Source organism: Tachyglossus aculeatus, chromosome 14 (assembly GCF_015852505.1).
Source record: "Tachyglossus aculeatus isolate mTacAcu1 chromosome 14, mTacAcu1.pri, whole genome shotgun sequence".
NCBI classification, from domain to species: Eukaryota; Metazoa; Chordata; class Mammalia; order Monotremata; family Tachyglossidae; genus Tachyglossus; species Tachyglossus aculeatus.
Genome location: NC_052079.1, coordinates 55,429,118 through 55,454,344, shown reverse-complemented (window position 1 = coordinate 55,454,344; position 25,227 = coordinate 55,429,118). Strand labels below are relative to the sequence as shown.

At 42.8% G+C, this 25,227-nt stretch overlaps 1 long non-coding RNA gene across 1 annotated transcript; it reads right to left on the bottom strand.

Annotated features, from left to right (window-relative positions):
* Positions 1–2,939: 2,939 nt before the first annotated feature.
* On the bottom strand, positions 2,940–24,991 carry LOC119936512. Its single transcript, XR_005453788.1, has 4 exons — positions 24,916–24,991; positions 23,218–23,445; positions 23,033–23,107; positions 2,940–3,039 (listed from the first exon to the last, which is right to left on the bottom strand). It is a non-coding gene; the product is annotated as an uncharacterized LOC119936512 (long non-coding RNA).
* Positions 24,992–25,227: the final 236 nt, after the last annotated feature.

The following is a 25,227-nucleotide window of genomic DNA, read 5'->3' as shown; positions in this document are numbered from 1 at the left end:
CAAACCCCTTGAGGACAGGGAATGTGTGTAAGGGCTTACCAAATACCAAAGAAAAAAAAGCACAACACAGGTGAGTCAGGTGTGGTGGGATTTGTGAGCCCCACATTGGCCTTCAGACACACACCCATACACACACACACACACACACACGTGTGTGTGTGTACACTTCAATGGCAGATGTATCTTCATAACCGCAGGATATTTTAATACGTACACACACTTTGCAGATGATGATGATGATGGTCGTTGTTTTGCTTTTGCTCCTTGTGACTCATTCATTCAGTCATATTTATTGAGCGCTTACTGTGTGCAGAGCACTGTACTAAGTACTTGGAAAGTACAATTCGGCAACAGAGACAATCCCTACCCAACAATGGGCTCACAGTCTAGAAGGGGGGAAACAGACAACAAGTAGACAGTGACCAGGAACTGTGTCTTCCATTTCAGTTATACCTACCCAAGCATTTAGTACATTGCACTGGCCTTGATAGGTACTCAATAAATATGAGGACCACTGTTTAAATGAGAGCATTGAGGTTGATGGAGGCTCTGTACAAGAACCACTCATATCCACATCCAACGTATTTCACCATTTCATTCGCTTCATTACATTCTGTTGGTAAAGTTTAAGAAGCAGTGTGGCCTAAGTGGAAAGAACACAGTCTTGGGAGTCAGAGGACCTGTATTCTAATCCCGATCTGCTCTGTCACTTGTCTGCTGTCTGACCTTGGGCAAATCACTTCATTTCTCTGTGTCTCATTAAAATGGGGATTAAATACCTGAATTCCCTGCCTCATAATTTGTATCCTTACAGTCTGTTGCTTCCCCTATCTGTAACATATTTTAACATTTGACTTTCTAACTAGAATTTAAACTCCTTGAGGGTAGGGATCATGCTTACTAACTTTATTGCCCTCTTCCAAAGCACTTAGAACAGTGCTCTGCTCACAATAAACACTCAATAAATACCACTGATTGAATGAGTGTGAGCCTACTGTTGGGTAGGGACTGTCTCTATATGTTGCCAACTTGTACTTCCCAAGCACTTAGTACAGTGCTCTGCACACAGTAAGCGCTCAATAAATATGATTGATTGATGGATTGAGTGAGTGATTGAGCAGCTGAGGTAAATACATGCTAATTCAGGTTGGACACAGTCCCTGTCCCACAGAATAACATTAATAATTGTGGTATTTGTTAAATGTTCACTACGTGCCAGGCACTGTGCTAAGTGTTGGAGGTAACAAGCTAATCAGGGTGGACACTGTCCCTGTCCCACGTGGGGCTCACAGTCTTAATTCCCATTTTACAGATGAGGTAACTGAGGCGCGGAGAAGTGAAGTGACATGCCCAAGGTCACACAGCAGACAGGCAGCGGAGCTGGGATTAGAACCCAGGTCCGGGTCCTATCCACTAGGCCGCACCGCTTCTCGTGTCCTTGCTCAGCCTCTGAAATAACATCACTTTCTCAAAAGGTCATTGGAGCAAGCTCTCCTGGGTTTAGTGATTTTTCGTGACTCCGGTGATGGAGAAAGCCTGAAACATCATCAAAACGAGCAAAATGATTATGGCATATTCTCCCCAACTGCGTCATAAAACAGGCTTGTGAACTTCCAGCCCAGGATCCTAAAGAGACATTCTGCGGAGTTGGGACAGCTGGTCAGTTTATGGTAGGTTTGTTCGAACATTGACGGCAGATTTCAGCAGATTTCTCTTTATTTCAGTGATTTCAGCTCTCCGCACCATTTCCTCAAGGCACTAATGATAATGGGTTAGGCTAAGATAAACCTTATTAATGGGACTGCAGAGGAGTAAGGCTGTTGTTGAAACAACCCAGAAAACCCACTTTCTGAAGTCTTGAGAGGAGTTCGAAATGGCCACCTTGGCATAGACTCAACTGTGTACATATGGATCAAAGAGAATGGACCCTCGTTTATGGAAAGCAACTACATAAAGCTGTGGAAAACGATCTAAAAGTGCCTTTTAATCTGACTGTTTAGACAAACCACCCGGGAATTTTAAATAATGGCATTTTCTCCTCGGAATCGATTCCGAGTTCATTTGAATGCATGCTTTCTAAAAGAGATCCAAACGACGTTATGATTTGCCACTAAAAATGACAAATCAATGTTTTTCCCAGGAAAATGCCCCATACACGTGTATATAAAATATCCACATAAAAAGAATAGCTGGTATCTGAAAAGCACTTACTATGGGCCCAGCATTAATGTACGTACTAGATAATCAGGTTAGACACCCTCCCTTTCCCACTAGAACGTAATCCCTACTTTCCGGATGAGGAAGCTGATGAGGAAGCAAAGTGACTTCCCCAAGGTCACTCAGCAGGCAAATGACAGAGTCAGGATTAGAACCCAGGTCCCCCGACTCACAGGCCCACAATCTTTCCACTTGGTCATGCTCCTTCAATTATTTATTTTGATGACTCGATGCTTTTCTATCTGTCTCCCCTATTAGAGCAGTAGAAGTAGTAGCTGTTGTAGTAGTAGCAATGATGATAATGATGATGATGATATTGGTTACGTGCTTACTGTGTGTCAAGCACTGTTCTAAGCACTGGGGTAGATACAGGCTAATCAGGTTGGACACAGCCCTTGCCCCACATGGGGCTCACAGTCTTAATCCCCATTTTATCCGCCCTTTCCTCTCCATCCAAAATGCTACCATGTTAATCCAATCACTGCTCCTATCCCGCCTGGATTACTGCATCAGCCAACTTGCTGACCTCCCAGCCTCCTGTCTCTCCCCACTCCAGTCCATACTACAATCTGCAGCCCAGATCATTTTTCTACAAAAACATTCAGGACATGTTACACGCTACCATTCTTCTATCATCATACGTTTGGCAATCCAATAGAAAATATCTGAAATAATACTGAACATTGGCCTAGAGAGACATCAAAAGGGGAACTAACCATTTTCTGGTGCTCTCCATCCTTGGTCTTTGAAACTGGGTCAAAATCTCAGTAGCATGAGCAGTTACCTCAGTTTGGAAATTCGCCCTCTCTCCGATTCACCTACCTGCAAAGTTGGGGGAGAGTGTCAGACATACAGTTGATCGATTGAGCTTAGTACAGTGGTCTCTATGTCAGTCAATCATATTTATTAAGTGTTTACTGTGTGCAGAGCACTATACTAAGTGCTTGGGAGAGCACGTTGCAATATTAGACACATTCCCTGCCACGGTGAGTTTACAGTATGGGGCAGGGGAGACAGACACTAGTATAAATAAATAAATGACAGATTTGGACATAAGTGCTGCAGAGCTGGGAGGGAGGAATGGATAAAAGAAGCAAGTCAGGGCAACACAGACGGGAGTCGAAGAAGAGGAAAGGGGGCCTTAATCAGGGAAAGCCTCTTGGAAGAGATGTGCCTTCTAGACTGTGAGCCCATTGTTGGGTAGGGATTGTCTCTATTTGTTGCTGAATTGTACTTTCCAAGCACTTTACAGTGTTCTGCACACAATAAGTGCTCAATAAATATGATTGATTGAATGAATGAATAAGGTTTTGAAGAAGGGGAGAGTCATTGTCTGTCAGATATGAAGTCGTGGAGGGGGTGGGGGGGAGGCTCCAGGCCAGAGGCAAGATCTGGGTGAGGGGTCAGCGGCAAGATAGACAAGATCGAGAAGGTTAATGTTAGAATTAGCATTAGCATCAATCAATGGCATTGACTGAGCGCTTACTGAGCGGTGACCACCGTACTAAGAACCTGGGAGGATGCAGTGTGGTTGGGACATGTGACACCTGAATTCAAGCAGCTTACAATCTGCCATTTTGTACCAATCCCAGCAAGGAGGAAGCAAACTCATTACAGGCAGGGAACGTTTCTGCTAATTCTGTTGCATTGTACTCTCCCAAGTGTTCAGAACAGCGTTCTGCACACAGTAAGCACTCAATAAATACCACTGATTGATTGATATTTTTAAATGGAACAATTACTTTCCCAGTCTTCCTTTGAAAAGAGATGGAGTTTTCCTCTTCTATTCCTGGCAAACAGAGGAAAACCCATTCCTGTTGAGGGTCAATCGTTCCAGAATGATTTATTATTTTTTGTAATCTGAGCATGCCATTGGGATTTGGCAAACCATCCTCATCCCGTGGTTTCTAATTTAGATTGAAAATGATTGCTATTAGACTCTAGAACTAGGATCTAACCCACGCTATTGCATTTTCTATCCACACAAGGTGACCCAAAAATTTATCATTCAACTTTAATCCTCAAGAAATTGATCGCCTATATTACACTTCCTTAATTCAGTAAGAAAGATAGTCGGTGGCTTTGGTCTCCTTTTGGAAAATGTACTCACAATATTACATTTACTCCCACTCTGAAGGAATAATATTATTTGATTTATTTTATAGGAAATTGTCATAGGCAGCTTCTACCTGTTCTTCAGACTTGACTACACAGGGTTTTTTGCCAAGTGCAAGGTTCTCATTCAATCCTATCTTCTTCATTCATTTTATCAGAGAATCATGGATGACTTAGACTTATTGATACTCGGCTTCCAGTCTCCCAAGTTCATTTTGTATAAACACTGGATACCCAGTTCCTCTTAAAAGAGAGGGATAAACAAGAATAGCCTTACTGAAAAACAAACTCATCTGCTTTTATATCCTGAATAAAGTAAGTAGTCTATAGTGGATACAATTTCCTGAATTACCTGAGGAAAGTCCTGTCATTTCATTTACATTTGAAACAAAAGGAAGTTTGCATTGATGTGTAAATACTATTGCATTTGAAAACTAAATCATGGGCCCGGTGCTAATAAATTTAATGACTGTTTTATCATAGGCTTTGTAACTTCCTGAAAACATGACAGTAATGGTAATGAACCTATATTTTACATATTTCTGGCTCCCACCATGGCTTCGGGAAAGGCATTTAATAATCTTGATCTTGTGTCCTGATTTGCATGAAGCGTTTGCATTTAAATTTGGGTTCAGAAGTTCTAGCTTGTTTTCACCTCCCCTTGAAATGAATTAAATAAACTTCTTCAGAGAAGTTGCACATTAACTGGTGCTGGTAGGTGAAGGAGTCCAGAAAAATGATAATAATAGTAATAATGATGGCATTTGTTAGGCTCTTATTGTATGCCGAGTATCGTACTAAGAGCTAGAGTAGATACGAGGTCATTATCATGAGAAGCAGCATGGCCTAGTGGCAAGAGCACGGACTTGGGAGTCAAAGGATGTGAGTTCTAATCCTGCCACTTCTCTGCTGTGGGACCTTGGGCTAAGTCGTTTAGCTTCTCCGAGACACAGTTACCTAATCTGTAAAATGGAGATTAAGACTGTGAGCCCCATGTGGGACAGGGATTGTGCCCAACTTGATTATCCTGTATCTACCCCGGTGCTTAGCACAGGGCCTAGAACATAATAAGAACTAAACAAATACCTTAATTATCATTATTATTATTATTATTATTATTATCAGGTCAAGCACAGTTCCTGTGCCACATATAGTTTAGAGTCTTAACCCGAGGATTCGATCTTCTCCAGGAACAACAGTCCTGAGATTTGGGATAAAGAAACTGATGAGAGATTAGTGACTTGCTCACATCTCTCACTTTCATTCCTGAGTCAGAAGGCTGTGAATGGGGAGTGTGTCTGTTTAGTGTTATATTGTACTCTCATAGGCACTTAGTACAGTGCTCTGTACACAATAAATGCTCAGTAAATATGGTTGACCGACTGACTTTCAAGTGGGGATTGACTGTGAGCCCCATGTGGGACATGAACTGTGTCGAACCAGCTTCTATTCATTCATTCAATCATATTTATTGAGCACTTACTGTGTGCAGAGCACTGGACAAGCGCTTGGGAAGTTCAATTCAGCAACAGAGACAATCCCTGCCCACAACAGGCTCATAGTCTAGGAGCGGGGAGACAGGCAACAAAGCAAGTAAACAGGCATCAATGGCATCAATATTAATAAATAGAATTAAAGATATATACACATCATTAACAAAAATAAATAGAATTATAAATATGTACATATATACACAAGTACTGTTGGGGGGCGAGGGGGGGAGGGGGGAAGCAAAGAGAGCTACTGCTGTTATTTCCCCTACCTGTAATTTATTTTAATGTCTCTCTTCCGAGCTAGATTGTAAGCTCCTTGAGGTCGGTGTCAACTAATGCCACTGTATCGTACCCTGTCAAGTGCTTAGTACATTCAGTCAATCATATTTATTGAGTTCATACTGTGTGCAGAGTACTGTACTAAGCGCTAGAGAGAGTACAATTCAACAGTAAACACATTCCCTGTCCACTACAAGGTTACAGTTTAGAGGACGAGGTTACAGTCGAGAGAGCTTACATTCTAGAGCAGCATCCTGTAAAAAGCAAGTGCTCCATAAATATCATTAATTAATTGATTGATTCTATTAAGGTGTCGACTTCTTTATGTTACCATTAGACTTTGGGATCCAACTGCCCCATTTTATCTCATTCTAAAAGTAATAGCGAAAATGAAACATGGGGACAAAATTTATATTTGTTCATTTCCTGTTCCGGAAGTTGTTAAATTAGTACCTGTTCGACTACCTTCACCTTTCGCTTTGGGTGTTGCAGCTAGGCAAGATGGATTTTTCTTCCCCAATTAATTAGCAATTTAAAAAGTTTCTAAACAAAGTTAAATCATAATATGCAAACTATTATTCACAATGACTTCTAAATAAGACATGAAGAGAAATGCTAAGGATTAACTACTAACCATGCAGGAACATCTTCAAAAACAATTTGTTGCATATTAATGAACTGAAAATGTCATTTCTGGTCCAATTACTACAAGTAATTAGTTTTTTTTTTAATTATGGAGGAAGTGGAATTTTAATAAGGTCAATTTTACAATTACAGTGTTTTTTAAAAAAATTCTTAATTGTATTGTCATCATATCTTACATAATAAACGACATTAACTCACTAACATCTGTTGATTTTAATGTAAATAAAGCAAAAATATAATTACGTTTAGTCCTCCACAAAGTGACATTTTAATGAGAGGTTTAAATTTAAAGCTGTGAAAACATTTTTGTTACGCATGTCAACCAAATTAGAGCCTTAACTCTAGAATATACAGTGAGTTAAATGGATTTTTTTTGGATGCAAAAGAAAGATGAGCGTTGAAGATAATGTTCTTTTTAAATGTCTGGTTGGTTCAAAAATATCATATTCTGTCTGGTGGTGGTAAGGATTGCCTACACCGAGAATGTCTAGATTATTTGAAGACTATCGCTTTGACCAGAATACAAGCTGTAACCACGATAACCCGGTTCAGTTGACATTCCAATGCATAATTGTGTCACCTGTAATTACGGTGATCTTTCCCAATCAGCTGGTCCAAGCAGCTCTCGGATCAATCAATCAATCAATGCTATTTATTGAGTGCTCACTCTGTGAAGAGCACTGCACTAAGCACTTGGGAGAGTACCATACGATAGAGTCCTCTAGACTGTAAACTCACTGTGGGTAGGGAATGTGTCTGTTATATTGTCTTCTATAATAATGAGGGTGCTTGTTAAGCACTTACTATGTGCCAGGCACTGTACTAAGCGCTGGATCTACCCCATTGCTTAGTATAGTGCCTGGCACATAGTATGCGCTTAACAAATACCATTTTTATAAAACATCTCGAAGAGCAAATAGCTAACGTAAGCATCAGAGTGACTGAACAAAATGGACTTCGCTAGTGTCTCATTTTTATAATTTCAAGCTCGGTGGACAATGATAAATACGCTATGGCATTTCATGAGGGATAAGAATCTTCAGAAAATATGAATAAGTCATAGGGAATAAAAACTTGCTGATAACTTTTTAAACAGGAAAAAAAAGTAATTTCTTTTTTCATTTCATTTCAGCTCTCAAAATCATCCAATTTGCATTTCCAAAGCTCTTAATGTGTCCAGTTCAATGCATGACATCCTAACTAAAAACTGGAAATTAGTGCCACGGATAGACCAGAGGGACACGAGGCAATCGGGAAAGTAGAAGTGTCATGAAGTAGTATGGCCTAGTGTAGTCAAAGGACTTGGGTTCTAATCCTAGCTCTGCTGCTTACCTGTGGCATGACCTTGGACAAGTCACTTAATCAGTGGCATATACTGAGCTCTCACTGGGTGCCGAGCACTGTACCCAGGGCTTGGGAAAATATGATACAATAGAATTTGTAGACACAATCCCTGCTCACAAGTAGCTTACAGTCTATGTGCCAGGCACCGCATGAAGCGCTGAGGTAGATACAAAGTAATCAGGTTGGACATATTCCATGTCCCACATGGAGCTCAAAGTCTTAATCCCCATTTTACAGATGAGGTAAATGGGGCATGGGGAAGTGAAGTGACCCAAGGTCCCAAAGCTGATGAGTGGAGGAACCGGCATTAGAACCCAGATCCTTTGACACCCAAGCCCCGGCTCTTTGCACTACACCACACTGCATATCACTTTGGATGTGGGGATTAGCATTCAAATAACTTTGACGGGTGGGAAAATTGGTCTAGAATCAGCAGGCTGAACTTTAACAGTGCCATGTCAAAAGGTGATGTCCTGAAAAAAAAAATAATAATAATAATGGTATTTGTAAGACCTTACTATGTGCAAAGCACTGTTCTAAGCACTGGGGAGGTTACAAGATGATCAGGTTGTCCCACGGGGGGCTCACAGTTTTAATCCCCATTTTCCAAATGAGGTAACTAAGGCATAGAGAAATGAAGTGACTTGCCCAAGGTCACATAGTAGACAAGTGGCGGAGCCAGGATTAGAACCCAAGTCCTTCTGATTCCCAGGCCAGTGCTCTAACCATTAGAGAACTTTGCTTATAATAATAATAATAATGGTGCTTTTTGCTAAGCACTTACTATGTGCCAAGCACTGTTCTCAGCTCTGGGGTAGATACAAGGCAATCGGGTTGTCCCATTTGGGGCTCACAGTCTTAAGGCCTGTTTTCCAGATGAGGTAATTGAGGCACAGAGAAGTGAAGCGACGTGCCCAAGGTCACACAGCAGACCGGGGACAGAGCCTGGATTAGAACCCACGTCCTCTGACTCCCAAGCAGGTTCTTTCCACTTAAAACACACTGCTCTCCATCGTCTAATGTCTGGCATTATGTAGAACCAAAAAAATCAGATTGTACGTAGTGATTGTTGCACAATGGGGCTTGTAATCTAAGGGGAAGGGAGAATGGGGTTGAATCCCCATAGACACTCTCTCTCTCTCCCCATAGACCCCAAAACCTAATGGCATAGAAACTCCAGGTCGATCAATCAATCAATTGCATTTATTGAGCTCATACTGTGAGCAGAGCACTGTACTAAGCTCTTGGGAGAGAACAATGTAGCAATACAACAGACACATTCCCTACCCACGACAAGCTTACAGTCTAGGGGGGAGACAGGCATTAATGTAAATAAAGGAACTCTGCATATGCACTTGATAAGTGCTGTGGGGCTGGGAAGGGGGATGAGTAAAGGAATGAAGTTTCCAGTTTCTGTCTTTTTCTTCTCCCTCTAGACTGAAAACTCACTGTGGGCAGGGAACACGTCTACCTACTCTGTGATATTGTACTCTCCCAAGTGCTTAGTACAGTGCTCTGCACACAGTGAGCACTTGACAAATACGACTGATTGATTGATAAACTGTGAGCGCGTTGTGGGCAGGGAAGTGTCTACTAACTCTGTTATAGTGGACTCTCCCAAGTGCTTAGTACAGTTCTCCGAGCTCAGTAAGCATTCAGTAAATACCATCAATTGACCGATTGATTCCTTACTTCATCCTCCCTCTAACAATGCATTACAGACCTCTCACTCATTCACGCAGCTCGAAAATATTGATATTTTCTGCCTGCTTCTGTGATACCAGATTGTACTGGGTACCGTCTCAGTAAGTTTTCTGGTCTTTCCTTTACCCAAGCCTCTCTTCTCCTGGGGATTTTCTTTAACAAGGTTTTGGTCTTCTGGTCTCCTTCACTTTCCGGTGGCTCGGATCATTTCCGTTCACTGTTGTCTCTCGAGAATTAACAGGGAATTATATCATCCTCTCCTCCCACTCTCTCTAGCTCCCACTCCAAGCACACCTTAGGAGAGATAAAATTGTCTACCCCTACTAGAGTGGAAACAAGCAGCTGTTGAAACAAACTAATTTTATCTTTTGCTCTTGTTGAAGGTTATCAGGTAGAAGAAAGCGGGAAAAGTTCAGGCATTTCACCCAGAGTTCCACAGCTCGCTGTATGCTCGAAAAACATGGAATTCTAAACGTCCTTACAAGATGTTTTATTTTTTCAGAGGGGCGAATTCATTTAAACCATCAATGTCTTTGCATTCAGTTAGCACATTCAACCCTGAAAGCTATTCTTCGGGATGTAGCCTGTGTTGAAATAGGAGGGGGTATTTTTTTTGGCTTTCAAATGATAATCTATTTAAAAAGGCTTAGTGGAACTTCATGTTTTATAAAGTAATTCCTTCCAGGCCTTGATACCACTCAATGCCTAACAAAACTATTTATTTAAATGAATGCCTATGAGGATTTGTCTCCGTTCATGTCAGTATTAAAAGATATGCTAAAGAATAAAATGAAGAAAATGGATAACAGAAATTTTTGTTGTTGCTGGAAAAAAAATTCTCACTTAGGCCCGATTTTTCACCGAATGAAAACCAGTTATTTTCCCTATTTCCCAATTGCGTTTTGTTGGCAAATAAGGAATCATTTCCATTTTCTGTTGATGACGATTCTCATAAGGCTTGCCAGGTCAAATGGCACAGCAAAGAAAATCGAGAATGGAATAGTCATGAAGAGGAGGGAGGGGAAAAATAGGGAAATGGGCCTGTGTGGTTCTGTTTATAGTCCAGGTTTGGGAAAGACCAAAAGTTTTTATTCTAGTTGAACTCCTCCTCCCTGAACTAGTTTGTGCCAGGCGCTGAAATATCCTGGGGAATGAACCAGTTAACTGGTTCATTATATCTGGATCCTCCTCACTGGTGGTAGTCCATCCCATGTCATTCTCATCATCAGTGGTATTTATTGAGAACTTACTGTGAACAGAGAATTGTACTAAGCACTTGGGAGAGTTCAGTTCAACACAGTTGGTAGACATCTTCTGTGTGCTCTAATCAATTGATCAATGGCATTTATTGAGTGCTTATTGTGTGAGCACTGAACTAAGTGCTTGGGAGCTTGGAAGCCCTATGTTGGCCAGGGACTGTGCCCAACCTGATTTGCTTATATCCACCCCAGTGCTTAGTACAGTGCCTGGCACATAATAATAATAATAGTAATCATGGCATTTGTTAAGCGCTTACTATGTGCCAAGCACTGCTCTGAGCACTGGAGGAGATTCAAGGTAATCCGGTTGTCCCTTGTGGGGCTCACAGTCTTAATCTCCATTTTACAGATGAGATACTGAGTCACAGAGAAGTTAAGTTTCTTGCCCAAGAGACTCCCAAGCCCATGATCTTTCCAGTAACTCATGCCGCTAGAGCCTGGGCCAATGAATCAGAAGGACCTGGGTTCTAATTCTGGCTCCACCACCTCTCAGCTGTGGGACCTTGAGTACTTGGGTGAGCACAATACAACAGAGTTGGTAGACATGTTCCCTGTCCAAAACGAATTTACAGGCTAGAGGAGGAGACAGACATTAATATGAATGAATAAATTGCAGATATAGACATAAGTGCTTTAGAGCTGGGGGAGTTGGGGAAGTAAGAAAAAGAGAACAAGTCGGGGTGACCCAGAAGGGAGTTGGAAAAGAGGAAATGAGGACTTAGGGAAGGCCTCGTGGAGGAGATGAGCCATCATTGTTCTGACAATGTTGACATCTGTCTACATGTTTTGTTTTGTTGTCTGTCTTCCCCTTCTAGACGGTGAGCCCGTTGTTGGGTAGGGACCGTCTCTATATGTTGCCGACTTGGACTTCCCAATGCACTGCACACGGTAAGCGCTCAATAAATACGATTGAATGAATGAAAGAATGAATAAGGTTTGGAAGGTGGGGAAAGTCATTGTCTGTTAGATATGAAGAGGGGAGAGCATTCCAGGCCAGAAGCAGGATGTGGGCAAGTCAATTAACTTCTCTGTGCCTCAGTTTCTTCAACTGTAAAATGGGGATTCAAAACCCATCCTCCTTCCTACTTAAGCTGTGAGCTCCACGTGAGGCAGGGACTGTGTTTGACCTGATTAACTTGTGGCTTCCCAGAGCTTAGAACAGAACTAGACACACAGTAAATACTAAATATATGCCATCCTCATCTTCATCATCATTACTGTTATTATTGACTTCCCCTGGGTTTAAATTCAGGCTCAGTGAACTCTTCTCCTGCCTTAAATACAGTAAACATTCATTAGGAAGGAATAGGAAGTGCCAGATTAGGAATCAGTATGGCCTAGTGGACAGAGGACGGCAAGGAGCTGGGTTCTAATACCGGTTCTGCCACTTGTCTACTGGGTGACTTTGGGCAACTCATTTCACTTCTCTGTGCCTCAAGTCTTCCATCTGTAAAATGGGGACTAAGACTGTGAGCCCCACGTGGGACAGGGACTGGGTCCAACCTGATTTGCTTGTATCTACCCCAGCACTTAGAACAGGGATTGACATATAATAAGATCTTAACAAATATCATAAAAATAATAATACCATTGATTATTGATTGATTGATTGATATTAGACCTTCAGTGGTGCTGCCAAAGCCGGTGAGGATTAAAGAGAGTGGGTTTGTGTCCCTGGGGATTCTAGAATGATGGAAAGATATCAGCATCTCAATATGCCAATCCTCAAGGTCAGGAGCCAACAAAGGGATGAATAATAATAATAATTGTGGTATTATTTTCATTATTATTATTCTCTAAGCATGCCAGTCCCCATGGTCAGGATCCACCAAAGGAGTAAATAATAATAATAATTGTGGTATTATTATTATCATTATTATCTAAGTATGCCTTTCCTCATGGTCAGGATCCAACAAAGGGGTGAATAATCATAATAATAATTGTGGTATTATCATTATTATTATTATCTAAGTATGCCTATCCCCAAGGTCAGAATCCACCAAAGGAGTAAATTATAATAATTGTACTATTACTATTATCATTATTATCTAAGTATGTCTATCCTCATGGTCAGGATCCACCTAAGGGGAGCTCAGTTCAAACTCCCTCCACTCAAAACCTTATTGAGAAGCAGCATGATTTAGTGGGAAGAGCAGAAGCCTGAGAGTCAGATGACCTGGGTACAAATCCTGACTTGCTCATTTGCCAGCTGGGTGACCTTGGACAAGTCATTTCACTTCTCTGGGCCTCAGTTTCTTCATCTGTGAAATAGGGATTAAGACTCTGAGCCCCATCTGGGACAGGGAGTGTGTCCGATCTGATGGTATCTACCCAGTGATTGGCACATATTGAGTGCATAATAGTAATTATGGTATATGTTAAGCACTTACTATGTGCTTAACAAAACACATTCTATCATTATTAGTAGTATTTGTATAATTAGTATGGTTATTATCATTATCATTATTATTATCATTATCTTCCAAAAGGAGTTCAGAGTGGTAAAATCCCAAACCTTTTTTTGACTCGGACTAAAGCAATATACTTCGGCTACCCCCAATTTGGATATAACAGCAATCCAAATACTCTGGTAAATTCCCCATGAAATCTAATTTTTCCTTTGGGTCTTGTGAGACAGAAGCAGACAGACAGATAAATAAATAGATGCATATAACAAGGCTTCACATTAGCAACTCTAGGCAAATGTCACAGGATTGGAGGTAGAAGAATTGGCTTTTTTCTTCCGAGCTTAATGATAATGATATAATTCACTCACAAACATTAAAAATATACTTATGTGTTCATCGTTTACCAACAGAGACAGAAATTGCCCTAGTTATAAATGTCAAACTCTCCTTGGCATAATGAACCAAATAATTTATAAATGCCAAAAGTGAAGGTGTTCGTAGCTAACCTCTGGCATGGCCTTTCGGGGTAAGTTCCCGTCGCTTTGTCGATTTTTCTCCAGCTTTCACTTTCTGCTGTTTGGTATAAATTAATGAACAGCAATTATAACTGTTCAGTTCTAATGACAAGTTTTCACTGCTCCTTTTAAGGTCAAGATAATGCAGAGGAGACCGAGACTGTGGTAATGAAATTATCCCAAGCTTCAGTCGCAATTAAGCCCAAAGCGGTATTTAAAATATTTACAGCGATTAAAGTGATATTTGACCTAATGTTTCGGTAAGAGGTAGGATTACGCATGAAGCCTCATTCCATGATTTAATTAGGTATAAATCCACAGGCATTTCATTCTCCATAAGCAAAATTGCACGTATTAAGGTGCTCAGTAGTTAGGATGGAAGTCTCTAGTGAAACAAATGTGGGACCTTCCATCCCAAAGTAACGCGATGTTCCGTGCTCATAGATTCATCCGATATATAGCTAAATAAACATCCCAAAGACATGTGACTTTGCCAGAAGGTATTAGCGTCTGCCTAGGAGAAAACTATTGGATAACCTCATTAAGTTCAAAGCGTGCTTTCATCGCCTAATTTCCTGCTAAAATATTTTTTCCCATTCCCTGCTGACATTCTCTTATTGTTGAGCGAGAGGAGGTGATTTGGGCTCTTATGTAATGGAGGACTGCAGTTAAATTTACTCTTTTAATATTCTTTTCCAGCTGCTTTTTTCCTTACTAATATTTTGGGCACATGAAAGCTACGCTCTTGTACTTTTTTCCAATTACTGGTGCTGAATGAATCAGTGCTATTTATTGAGTGCTCTTGGGGGCAGAGCGCTGTACTAAGCACTTGGGAGAGAAGACTAAAGCTAGTAGACATGGTTCCTGCCCTGAAGGAGCATACAGTCTACCGTGTGCAGAGCACTGTATTAAGCACTTGGGAGAATACAATACAATTAGTACACATAATCCCTGCCCTTGAGGAATTTAACAGTCTACTGTGTGCAGAGCACTGTCCTCAGCGCTTGGGGGAGTCCAATAGAGGCAGTAATAATAATAATAATAATAATGGTATTTGTTAACTGCTTACTATGTGCAAAGCACTGTTCTAAGCGCTGGTGGGGATACAAGGTGATCAGCCTGTCCCACGTGGGGCTCACAGTCTTAATCCCCATTTTACAGATGAGGTGACTGAGACACAGAGAAGTTAAGTGGCTTGCCCAAGGTCACACAGCAGACATGTGGTGGAGCCAGGATTCGAACCCATTACCTCTGACTCCCAAGCCCGTGCTCTTTCCACTGAGCCATGTAGACATGATCCCTGCCTTCCAAGAGCTTACCATCTTTTGGGAGTGACAGATACTATACTAAATTGCATTGCACTTATTCCTCTTGACAGTCCCTTAAAAATCGAAAATCTCCAGTTGAGACAATAATTATGGTACTTGATAAACACTTAGAACAATGCTTGGCTCATAAGTGCTGGGGTAGATACAAGTGAATCAGTTTGGACACAGTCCCTGTCCCACCTTGGGCTTACACTTGTAATCCCCATTTTTTTACAGATGAGTTCCTGAGGCTCAGAGAAGTTAAGTGACTTGCCCAAGGTCACACAGCAAATATGTGGCAGAGCTGGGATTAGAACCCAGGTCCTCCTGACTCCTAGACCTGGGTTCTATCCACTCAGTCATGCTGCTTCTGTACATACTGCTACTATTACTACCACTGATATTACTATCACCACTACTTCTGTTGCTACTTCTACTACTACTGCTATTAATACCATTGCTGCTATTACTACCATTATTACTATTAATAGTTTTGCTACTATTACTGCTAATATTCAATCTTATTTATTGAGAGCTTACTGTGTGCAGAGCACTGTACTAAGCACTTGGGAAGTACAAGTTGGCAACATATAGAGACGGTCCCTACCCAACAGCAGGCTCACAGTCTAGAAGGGGGAGAAAGACAACAAAACAAGGCATATTAACAAAATAAAATAAATAGAATAGTAAATATTCACAAGTAAAATAAAGTAATAAACAAATATGTACAAACATATATAGAGGTGCTGTGGGGAGGGGAAGGAGGTAAGGCGGGGGGATGGGGAGGGGGAGGAAGGGGAGAGGAAGGAGGGGACTCAGTGTGGGAAGGCCTCCTGGAGGAGGTGAGCTCTCAGTAGGGCTTTGAAGGGAGGAAGAGAGCTAGCTTGGTGGATGTGCAGAGGGAGAGCATTCCAAGCCAGGGGAGGACATGGGCCGGGGGTCAACGGTGGGACAGGCGAGGATGAGGCACAGTGAGGAGGTTAGCGGCAGAGGAGTGGAAGGTGCGGGCTGAGCTGTAGAAGGAAAGAAGGGAGGTGAGGTAGGAGGGGACAAGGTGACAGAGAGCCTTGAAGCCGAGAGTGAGGAGTTTTTGCCTGATGCGTAGGTTGATTGGTAGCCACTGGAGATTTTTGAGGAGGGGAGTAACATGCCCAGAGCCTTTCTGCACAGAGATGATCCGGGCAGCAGCGTGAAGTATAGATGGAAGTGGGGAGAGACAGGAGGATGCGAGATCAGAGTGGAGGCTGAAGCAGTAATCCAGTCGGGATAGGATGAGAGATTGAACCAGCAGGGTAGCAGTTTGGATGGAGAGGAAAGGGCGGATCTTGGCAATGTTGCAGAGGTGAGACCGGCAGGTTTTGGTGACGGTTTGGATGTGAGGGGTGAACGAGAGAGCAGAGTCGAGGATGACACCAAGGTTGCGGGCTTGTGAGACGGGAAGGAAGGTAGTGCCGTCAACAGTGATGGGAAAGTAAGGGAGAGGGCAGGGTTTGGGAGGGAAGATAAGGAGTTCAGTCTTGGACATATTGAGTTTTAGATGGTGGACGGACATCCAGATGGAGATGTCTTGAAGGCAGGAGACACGAGCCTGAAGGGAGGGAGAGAGAGCAGAGGCAGAGATGTAGATTTGGATGTCATCAGCATAGAGATGAAAGTTAAAGCCGTGGGAGCGAATGAGTTCACCAAGGGAGTGAGTGTAGACAGAGAACAGAAGGGGACCAAGAACTGACCCTTGAGGAACCCCTACAGTAAGGGGATGGGAGGGGCAGGAGCAGCCCGCAAAAGAGACTGAGAATAAATGGCCAGAGAGATGAGGAGTGCTAATACTATTTCTACTGCTACTATTACTACTATCTCTACTACTATTACTATCTCTACTACTAGTATGATAGCTCCTCCTCCTACTAGTGATAATAATAATGACAATAATAATAATAATAGCATTTGTTAATCACTTACTGTACATCAAAACTGTACCAAGCACTGGAGTAGACACAAGATAATCAGGGCCCACATGGGGTCAGAGTGCTACTACTTATTGTGAGCAGGGAATAGGTCTACGAACTCTATTATATACTAGAGTGCTCTGCACACAGTAAGCACGCAATAAATGCAATTGATTACTACTACTATTACTATCACAATAATAATAATAACAATGGCATTTATTAAGCACTTACTATGTGCCAGCACTGTTCAAAGCACTGGGGTAGATACAGGGTAATCAGGTTGTTCCACATGGGACTCACATATTTAGTCCCCATTTTACAAATGAGGTAACTGAGGCACAGAGAAGTTAAGTGACTTGCCCAAGGTCACACAGCAGAAAAATGGCAGAGGCAGCATTAGAACCCATGACCTCTGACTCCCAAACCCATGCTCTTTCCACTAAACCATGCTGCTTCTCAACTGCTACAACTATTACTACAACCACAACTACTGCTCCGTGTACTTTTACCACCACTGCTACTGCTACTACTCCCAACCTCCAGTATGCACAATAGGTCAGAATGGAGAACAGAATAATAACAAATGTCCAATTCATCAGATAATTAGCCAATTTCTGCTTGGTTCCACAGAGATGCAGAGTCAGCAAAGTGCTATTGACTTGTGATCCATTTTGATGCCCACAAGTGGAGTGGACTGTATTAGAAATCACATTAATGAAAATATTGGCTAAACATTTTTTTTCCTCAAACCAATATTTATAAGTGGAGTAGATAGAGGTCTTCTTTCGCAAATAGGTCTAATCCGATTATTTTAAGCTAAAGGACAAGAAACGGTGGGCTGATTTCCTACTTACCACTTAGTAATTCAAGCTCTAAAATAAGTAATGAGCTAGCTTTTATTTGCTAAAACACCCATCCATGTACATACACCTTGGCATTAATTACATGCAGATTACAGGTGGTGTCTTTGTTCTGTTGAAAATGAGAATCGAAATGTGACGTTTTCAAAATGGTTCCACAACTGATTAGCTGACATATTTTTACGTAGTTATGAGAGTTCTTGGCCAAGAGGACTTGGGTTCTAATTCCGGTTCTGCCACTTACCTGCTGTAAGACCCTGGGCAAATCACTTAACTTTTCTGTGCCTCCATTTCCTCATCTGTAAAATGAGGATTCGATGTCTGTTCTCCCTTCTACTTCAACCGTGAGCCCCACGTGGGACAGGGACGGTATCCAACCTGATTGATTTGAATCTACCCCAGTGCTTAGAACAGTGCTTGACACATAGTAATCGCTTAACAAATATAACAATAATAATAATAGTAGTAATAATAATAAATTCTGCTACCAGGCTTGATACACTGTATTGCCCAAGCTCTATCTATTCCTCACCAATCGCCGCATGTCTGCTGTGTGACCTTGAGGAAGTCACTTCACTTCTCTGAGCCTCAGTTCCCTCATCTGTAAAATGGGAATTAAGACTGTGAGCCGCATGTGGGACAGAAACTGTATCCAATCTGATTATCTTTTATCTACCCCAGTGCTTAGTATGGTGTCTGGCATGCTCAATAGAAAGAGCACGGGATTTGGAGTCAGAGGTCATAGGTTCAAGTGCTGGCTCCACCACTTGTCAGCTGTGTGACTTTGGGCAAGTCACTTAACTTCTCTGTGCCTCAGTTCCCTCATCTGCAAAATGGGGATTAAGACTGTGAGCCCCACTTGGGACAACCTGATCACCTTGTATCCTCCCCAGCGCTTAGAACAGTGCTCTGCACATAGTAAGTGCTTAACAAATGCCATCATTATAATTATTATTATTATTGTAAGTGTTTAACAAATACCATTTTTAAAAATGCTGCCATTTTTAATCTGTTTTTCTCCCTCTGACCATGCACACAAGGTGCGACAGTGAAGGCACTCTCGTTAGAAGTAGAAGGCCTGGCTTCTTTTCCCCACCACCTCTGCCAGACACCAAAATCCAACTCACACTCAACCTTTGTGAAATAGCAGTACTGCATCCTATCCCACACACATACTCTCTCTGCTGATGATCCCCACTTACTCACTGAAGCCCCAAATCCAATCAACTGTTTGCTCCTTGCTTGCATGATTCAATTTCGCCGCTTTAACCAACTTTATCTGTCATTTTCTAACTCGCCCGCAAACATCTCAGCTGGCTCCATTTCCTAGAAGAGATCGGGCTTTTAGCTGCGTATTCCCAAATGGTGGAACGGAGCCTGGGAAACGAGTTGGGAGAGAAGATCGGGATCACTCAGAAGAGGAGGACAAAGTATTTGATTCACTTTCTATCCAGGAGGGTCGTAGAGCTGAGAAGGAGAAGGGAAGGAGAGAGCTTGGGTGTGTTTATTATAATGATAATGGAGGTATTTATTAAGCACTTACTCAATGCCAAGCACTGTACGAAGTGCTGGGGTAGAGAAGAGAAAATGCATTCAGTTCATTCAGCTGTATCTATTGAGCACTTAGTGTGTGCAGAGCACTGTACTAAGCACTTGGGAGAGTGCAGTATAACAATAAACAGACACATTCCCTGGACACAATGAGCTTACAGTCTAGAGGAGGAGACAGACAAGAAATATAAAAAATAAATGACAAGTATGTATGTAGGTGCTGTGGGGCGGGGAGAGGAATGAATAAAAGGAGCAAGTCAGGGAGTGGAAGAAAAGAAAATCAGGTCGGAATCAGCTCCTTTCCCATAGGAAACTCACAGTCTAAGTAAGAGAGGATGCAGGATTAAATCCTCATTGACAAACCCCTAGTACAGTGCTCTTTCTACAGCGAGTGTCCAATACAACACACAGCCCTTGGAAAATACTCACTACGCTACTTGGCACAGAGTAAAACCCAGAGCGATAAGGAACTCAGATCATTGTAGGCAGGGAATATGTCCACCTACTGTGTTATATTGTACTCTTTGAATGCTTTGTACAGTGCTCTGCACACAGTAAGTGCTCAATATAAACCTTTGAGTGATTGTGTATAAATAATAATAATAATAATAATAATAATGGCATTTTATTAAGCGCTTACTATATGCAAAGCACTGTTCTAAGTGCTGGGGGGGGATACAAGGTGATCAGGTTGTCCCGCATGGGGTTCACAGTTATCACCCCCATTTTACAGATGAGGTAACTGAGGCTCTGAGAAGCTGAGTGACTTGCCCAAGGTCACACAGCAGACGTGTGATGGAGCCGGGATTCAAACCCATGACCTCTGACTCCAAAGCCCGGGCTCTTTCCACTGAGCCACACTGCTTCTCAAAATGCTTATTGAATTGTACACTCAATTATTTATTTTGATTACCTCAGCTGTATATATGGAGAAACAGCATGGCTTAGTGAAAAAGAGCACAGGCTTGGGAATCAGAGGACCTGGGTTCTAATCCCGGCTCTGCCAATTGTCTGCTGTGTGACCTTGGGAAAGTCATTTCACTTCTTTGTGCCTCAGTTCCCTCATCTGTAAAATGGGGATTAAGACTGTGAACCTCACATGGGACAACCTGATTACCCACTATCTACCCCAGTGCTTAGAACAGTATTTGGCACATAGAGAAGCAGCATGGCTCAGGGGAAAGAGCACGGGCTTTGGAGACAGAGGTCATGGGTTCAAATCCCGGCTCTGCCAATTGTCAGCTGTGTGACTTTGAGCAAGTCACTTCACTTCTCTGGGCCTCAGTTACCTCATCTGTTAAATGGGGATTAAGCCTGTGAGCACCCCGTGGGACAACCTGATCACCTTGTAACCTCTCCAGCGCTTACAACAGTGCTTTGCACATAATAAAAGCGCTTAATAAATGCCATAATTATTATTATTAGTAGTAGTAGTAAGCGCATAACAAATACCATAGTTATTATTATTATGTTTTTTATGTATGTCTCCCCTACTAAAGTGGAATCTCCTTGGGGACAGAAAATAACTCACCTTTTTGTGTGGTTCTATCCCAAGCTCGTAGCACGCTGAGTGCAGTGGACAGTCAGTACATGCTGCTTCTACTATTCCTACCTTTACTATGATTATTACTAATTACGGTTCTTGTTAAGCACTTACTATGTGCCAACCACTGTTCTGAGCACTGGAATAGATATGTCAATCAGGTTGGACACAGTCCCCATCCCACATGGGGCTCACACTCTCAATCCCCACTTTTAAAGATGAGGTAACTGAGTCCCAGAGAATTGAAGTGACTTGCCCAAGGTCACACAGCAGAAATGGGGTGGTGCCGGGATTAGAACCCAGGGCCTTTAACTCCCAGGATCGTGCTTTACCCACTATGCCACACTGCTTCTCTTCCTACTGCTATAACTACTTGATTCTGCACAAAGGAAACAACTAGTACAGTGTCATACACACCTTCATCATAATAATAATTATGGTATTTATTAAGTGCTTACTATGTACCAGGCACCGTACTAAGCGGTGGGGTGGATACAAACAAATGGGGTTGGACACAGTCCCTATCCCACACGGGGCTCACTGTCTCAATCCCCTACAGATGAGGTAACTGAGGCCCAGAGAAGTGAAGTGACTTGCCCAAGGTAACACAGCAGATGAGTGGTAGAGTTGAGATTAGAACCCACGACCTTACTCTAAGGCTTGTATTCTATCCACTACTCCATGCTGCTTCTTACACAGGGGCACAGTGTAATGCTCTGCAAGAGGAAAGTGATCAGTAAATAGTAGTAATCCCATTACAGGCAACCTGTCTGCTCTCTCTAAACTAAAGAAATAGATCCCCCCACGGTCCTTCCTAAGTAACCATATAAAGTGTGAGAAGGTTGGCGTGCAGAACCATAATTTATTTATTTACATGAAAGTCTGTCTCCAACTCTAGACTGTAAGCTTGTCGTGGGCAGGAAGCCTGTCTACAAACTCTACTGTATTGTACTCTCCCAAGTGGTAAGTACTGTGATCTGTACACAGTAAGTGCTCAGTAAAAACCGTTGATTGATTAATGATTGATGGACTGATGGTAGACAGACACATGGATAGTAGGACAGATGGATGGACAGATGAGTGGATGGATGGAGCTCTTTGAGGGCAATGATCATATCTACCAACTCTATTGTGGTATAAGGAGTGGCATAGCCTAGTGGATAGAGCACAGACTTGCGAAGCAGAAGGACCTGGGTTCTAATCCTGACTCTGCCACTTGTCTGCTGTGTGACCTTGGGCAAGTCGCTTCGCTTCACGTCTCTGTGGCTCAGTTATGCCTGTTACTCTTGTGGTTAAGGGACAATCAAGCCAGCCTAGAGGCAAAACCTCCCTTCAGGGGTCTCACCTGGAGAGTTTCCAGTCCTCTATCAGTCTCGGCTAAGGGAGGGAGAGTCAAGCAGAGGCCTGTCCATTCCATTCCATTCCTAGTTTGAGCAGTTGCTAGCGAGTGGCAGGCAATATGCTATAAGTCTCAACTCCCCTGTGCCGGGCAAGAGCTGCCCAGGAGAGAGTCGAGGGTGGAGACTCAAGTTTACTGCGCAGAAAGAGGCAATGGTAAACAACTTCTGGATTTTTACCAAAGAAACTCTCTGGATCCACTACCAGAATGATTGCTGATGGAGGTGGGGTGTTCTTGGAGAGACATGTCCATGACATCGCTACAGGTCAGAGAAGACTCGACGGCATAAGACAAGAGGCAAAACAATTCAGAGGAGATGGACTGCAATGCCCAGGCCACCGAGCTTCACTTTTAACCACTCAATAAATACCTTCACTTGACTGAATACACCCCCCCAGGGCCCCAACTCCCACGCAGATGTCTTTGATCGCCCCCAAAACTTACCATCTCCCCGAGAATCGCCCCCTTCTCCGGTGGAATCATTCTTCCCTCCTCACACCCTTCCGTGGCCCTGAAACACTGAGATACGGTCAATTACAGCCTTGTCCTCAATCTGTGGCAACAACAGATAAAGGAAGGAGTAGGAAACATATTAAACAACAGCAGAAACAACAAAAAAAGCTTTTAACCTCTTAGCACGGTTGTAAACTTTCTTTGATACTGCAGGGTCTGAGAAGCCCCAATTCCCCCTTTAGGATGGAGTGTTCCAATGGATGTTTAATTCCGTTTGCGGGAGCGAATAGAAGAGACGGTCAGACTGTCTGTGGTGTCATCAGAAGAGGAGCTGTTTAAATATTGGAGCCTCAGTGCCTGAATTGGAGCCTTTCAGTGGCCTTAGCTTCTGATAATTTAACCACCTGCAGATAAAACAGAGAGATTCAGCTCTCTAATGAAAACAGCTGCGAGCTGATGGAAGCTCTCACGCATTTTCAACAGCTGTAGTTGTGGTGACCTTTGTAAGCTTTTCTTCCCTCAGGATGCCAAATTTCCCTTCTTCAGTAATGCCTCGAAGTTTAATTTTTTTATTTGGGGTACTTGTTAAGGGCTTACTATGTGCCAGGCACTGTACTAAGCCCTGGGATAGATACGAGTTAATCAAGTTGGACACAGTCCATGACCCACAAGGGGCTCACAGTCTTGATCCCCACTGTAGCTGAGAGAACTGAGGTACCGAGAAGTGAAGTGACTTGCCCAAGGTCACTCAGCAGGCAAGTGGCAGAGCCAGGTTTAGAACCCAGGTCCTTTGGACTCTCAGGCTCATGCTCTATCCACTAGGCCATACTGCTTCTCATTTCCCCGGCCTTCCAATTTTCACTGGAGGATATTATCACTGCCCATTTTACAGGTGAGGAAACTGAGGCACAGAAAAGTCAAGTGACTTGTTGGTGATCACCCTGCAGGCCACGTTGGCAGTGTGACAAGGGCCTGGGCCTCATTGTCAGAGGATCTGAGATATAATCCCAGCTCTACCATATGCCAGCTGGGGGAATCTGGGACAAATCACTTTCTCTGGGCCTCAGTTTTCTCATCTATAAAATGGGGATAAAATTCCAGTTTTCAATCAGTATCAGTCCATCGATCAGTCATATTTTTTAAGCACTTACAGTGTGCAGAGCACTGTACTAAACATTGGGGAGAGCACAATATAACAATATAACAGCGTTGGTAGGATATGTTCCCTGCTCACAACAAGCTTACAGTCTACAATCTCCTTCTAATTTGACTGTGAGTCCCGTGTGGGACAGGGACTGTGTCCAATCTGCACACGTTGTATTTACTCCAGTGCTTAGGACAATGCTTGACAGGTAGACAGTGCTTACTGAATGCCCCAATATAATAAATAATAATAATAATAATAATTGTGGTATTTGTTAAGTGCTTACTAGATGCCAGGCACTGTACTAAGCACTGGAGTGGATAGAAGCCAATCAGGTTGGATACAGTCTCTGTCCCACGTGGGGCTCACAGTCTCTTTACAGATGAGGTAACTGAAACACAGAGAAGTGAAGTGACTTGCCCAAAGTCACACAGCTGACAAGCTGCAGAGTCGGGATTAAAACCCACACCCTCTGACTCCCAAGCCCGTGCTCTTTCCACTAAGCCATGCTGCTTTTCATCTACCCCCAATGCTTAGTATAGTGCCAAGCAAATAGTAAGCGCCTAACAGATACCATAAAAAAACCCACCTCCCTCTCCTCCGGCTTTGATCAGAGATCCAGCAAGCCACGATTGGGCTCAGCGTGACCAATCCCGCCCAAAAGCCCACCGTTTCAACAACCCCCAAAAAGTCAACGATTTCTCCTCCTGTCCTGACCGTCCACACTCACGATTGCATCTGCCCAGTGCTTGGCATCGATAGCACTCGTGAAGCGCACGCCCATCTGTGGCCTTATTTATCCGGGATGCCGGGGGGTGGTGGGGAGGAATGGGGAAGATCTGGAGATGGGGCATGGGTGGGGGGACGATTCCGTCCCCACCAAACCCATGAGGAGGAAATCAGAAGGAGGACGAGGAGATAGACAAATCCCCTACGACCCTGCTTCTGGGATATCTCCTCAGTCCTTTCTTCCTCCGGCTCAGAATGGCCTTTGGTGGCAAATGTTTATGGCTCTCACACTCCATTTGGTAGGATAAGAAGG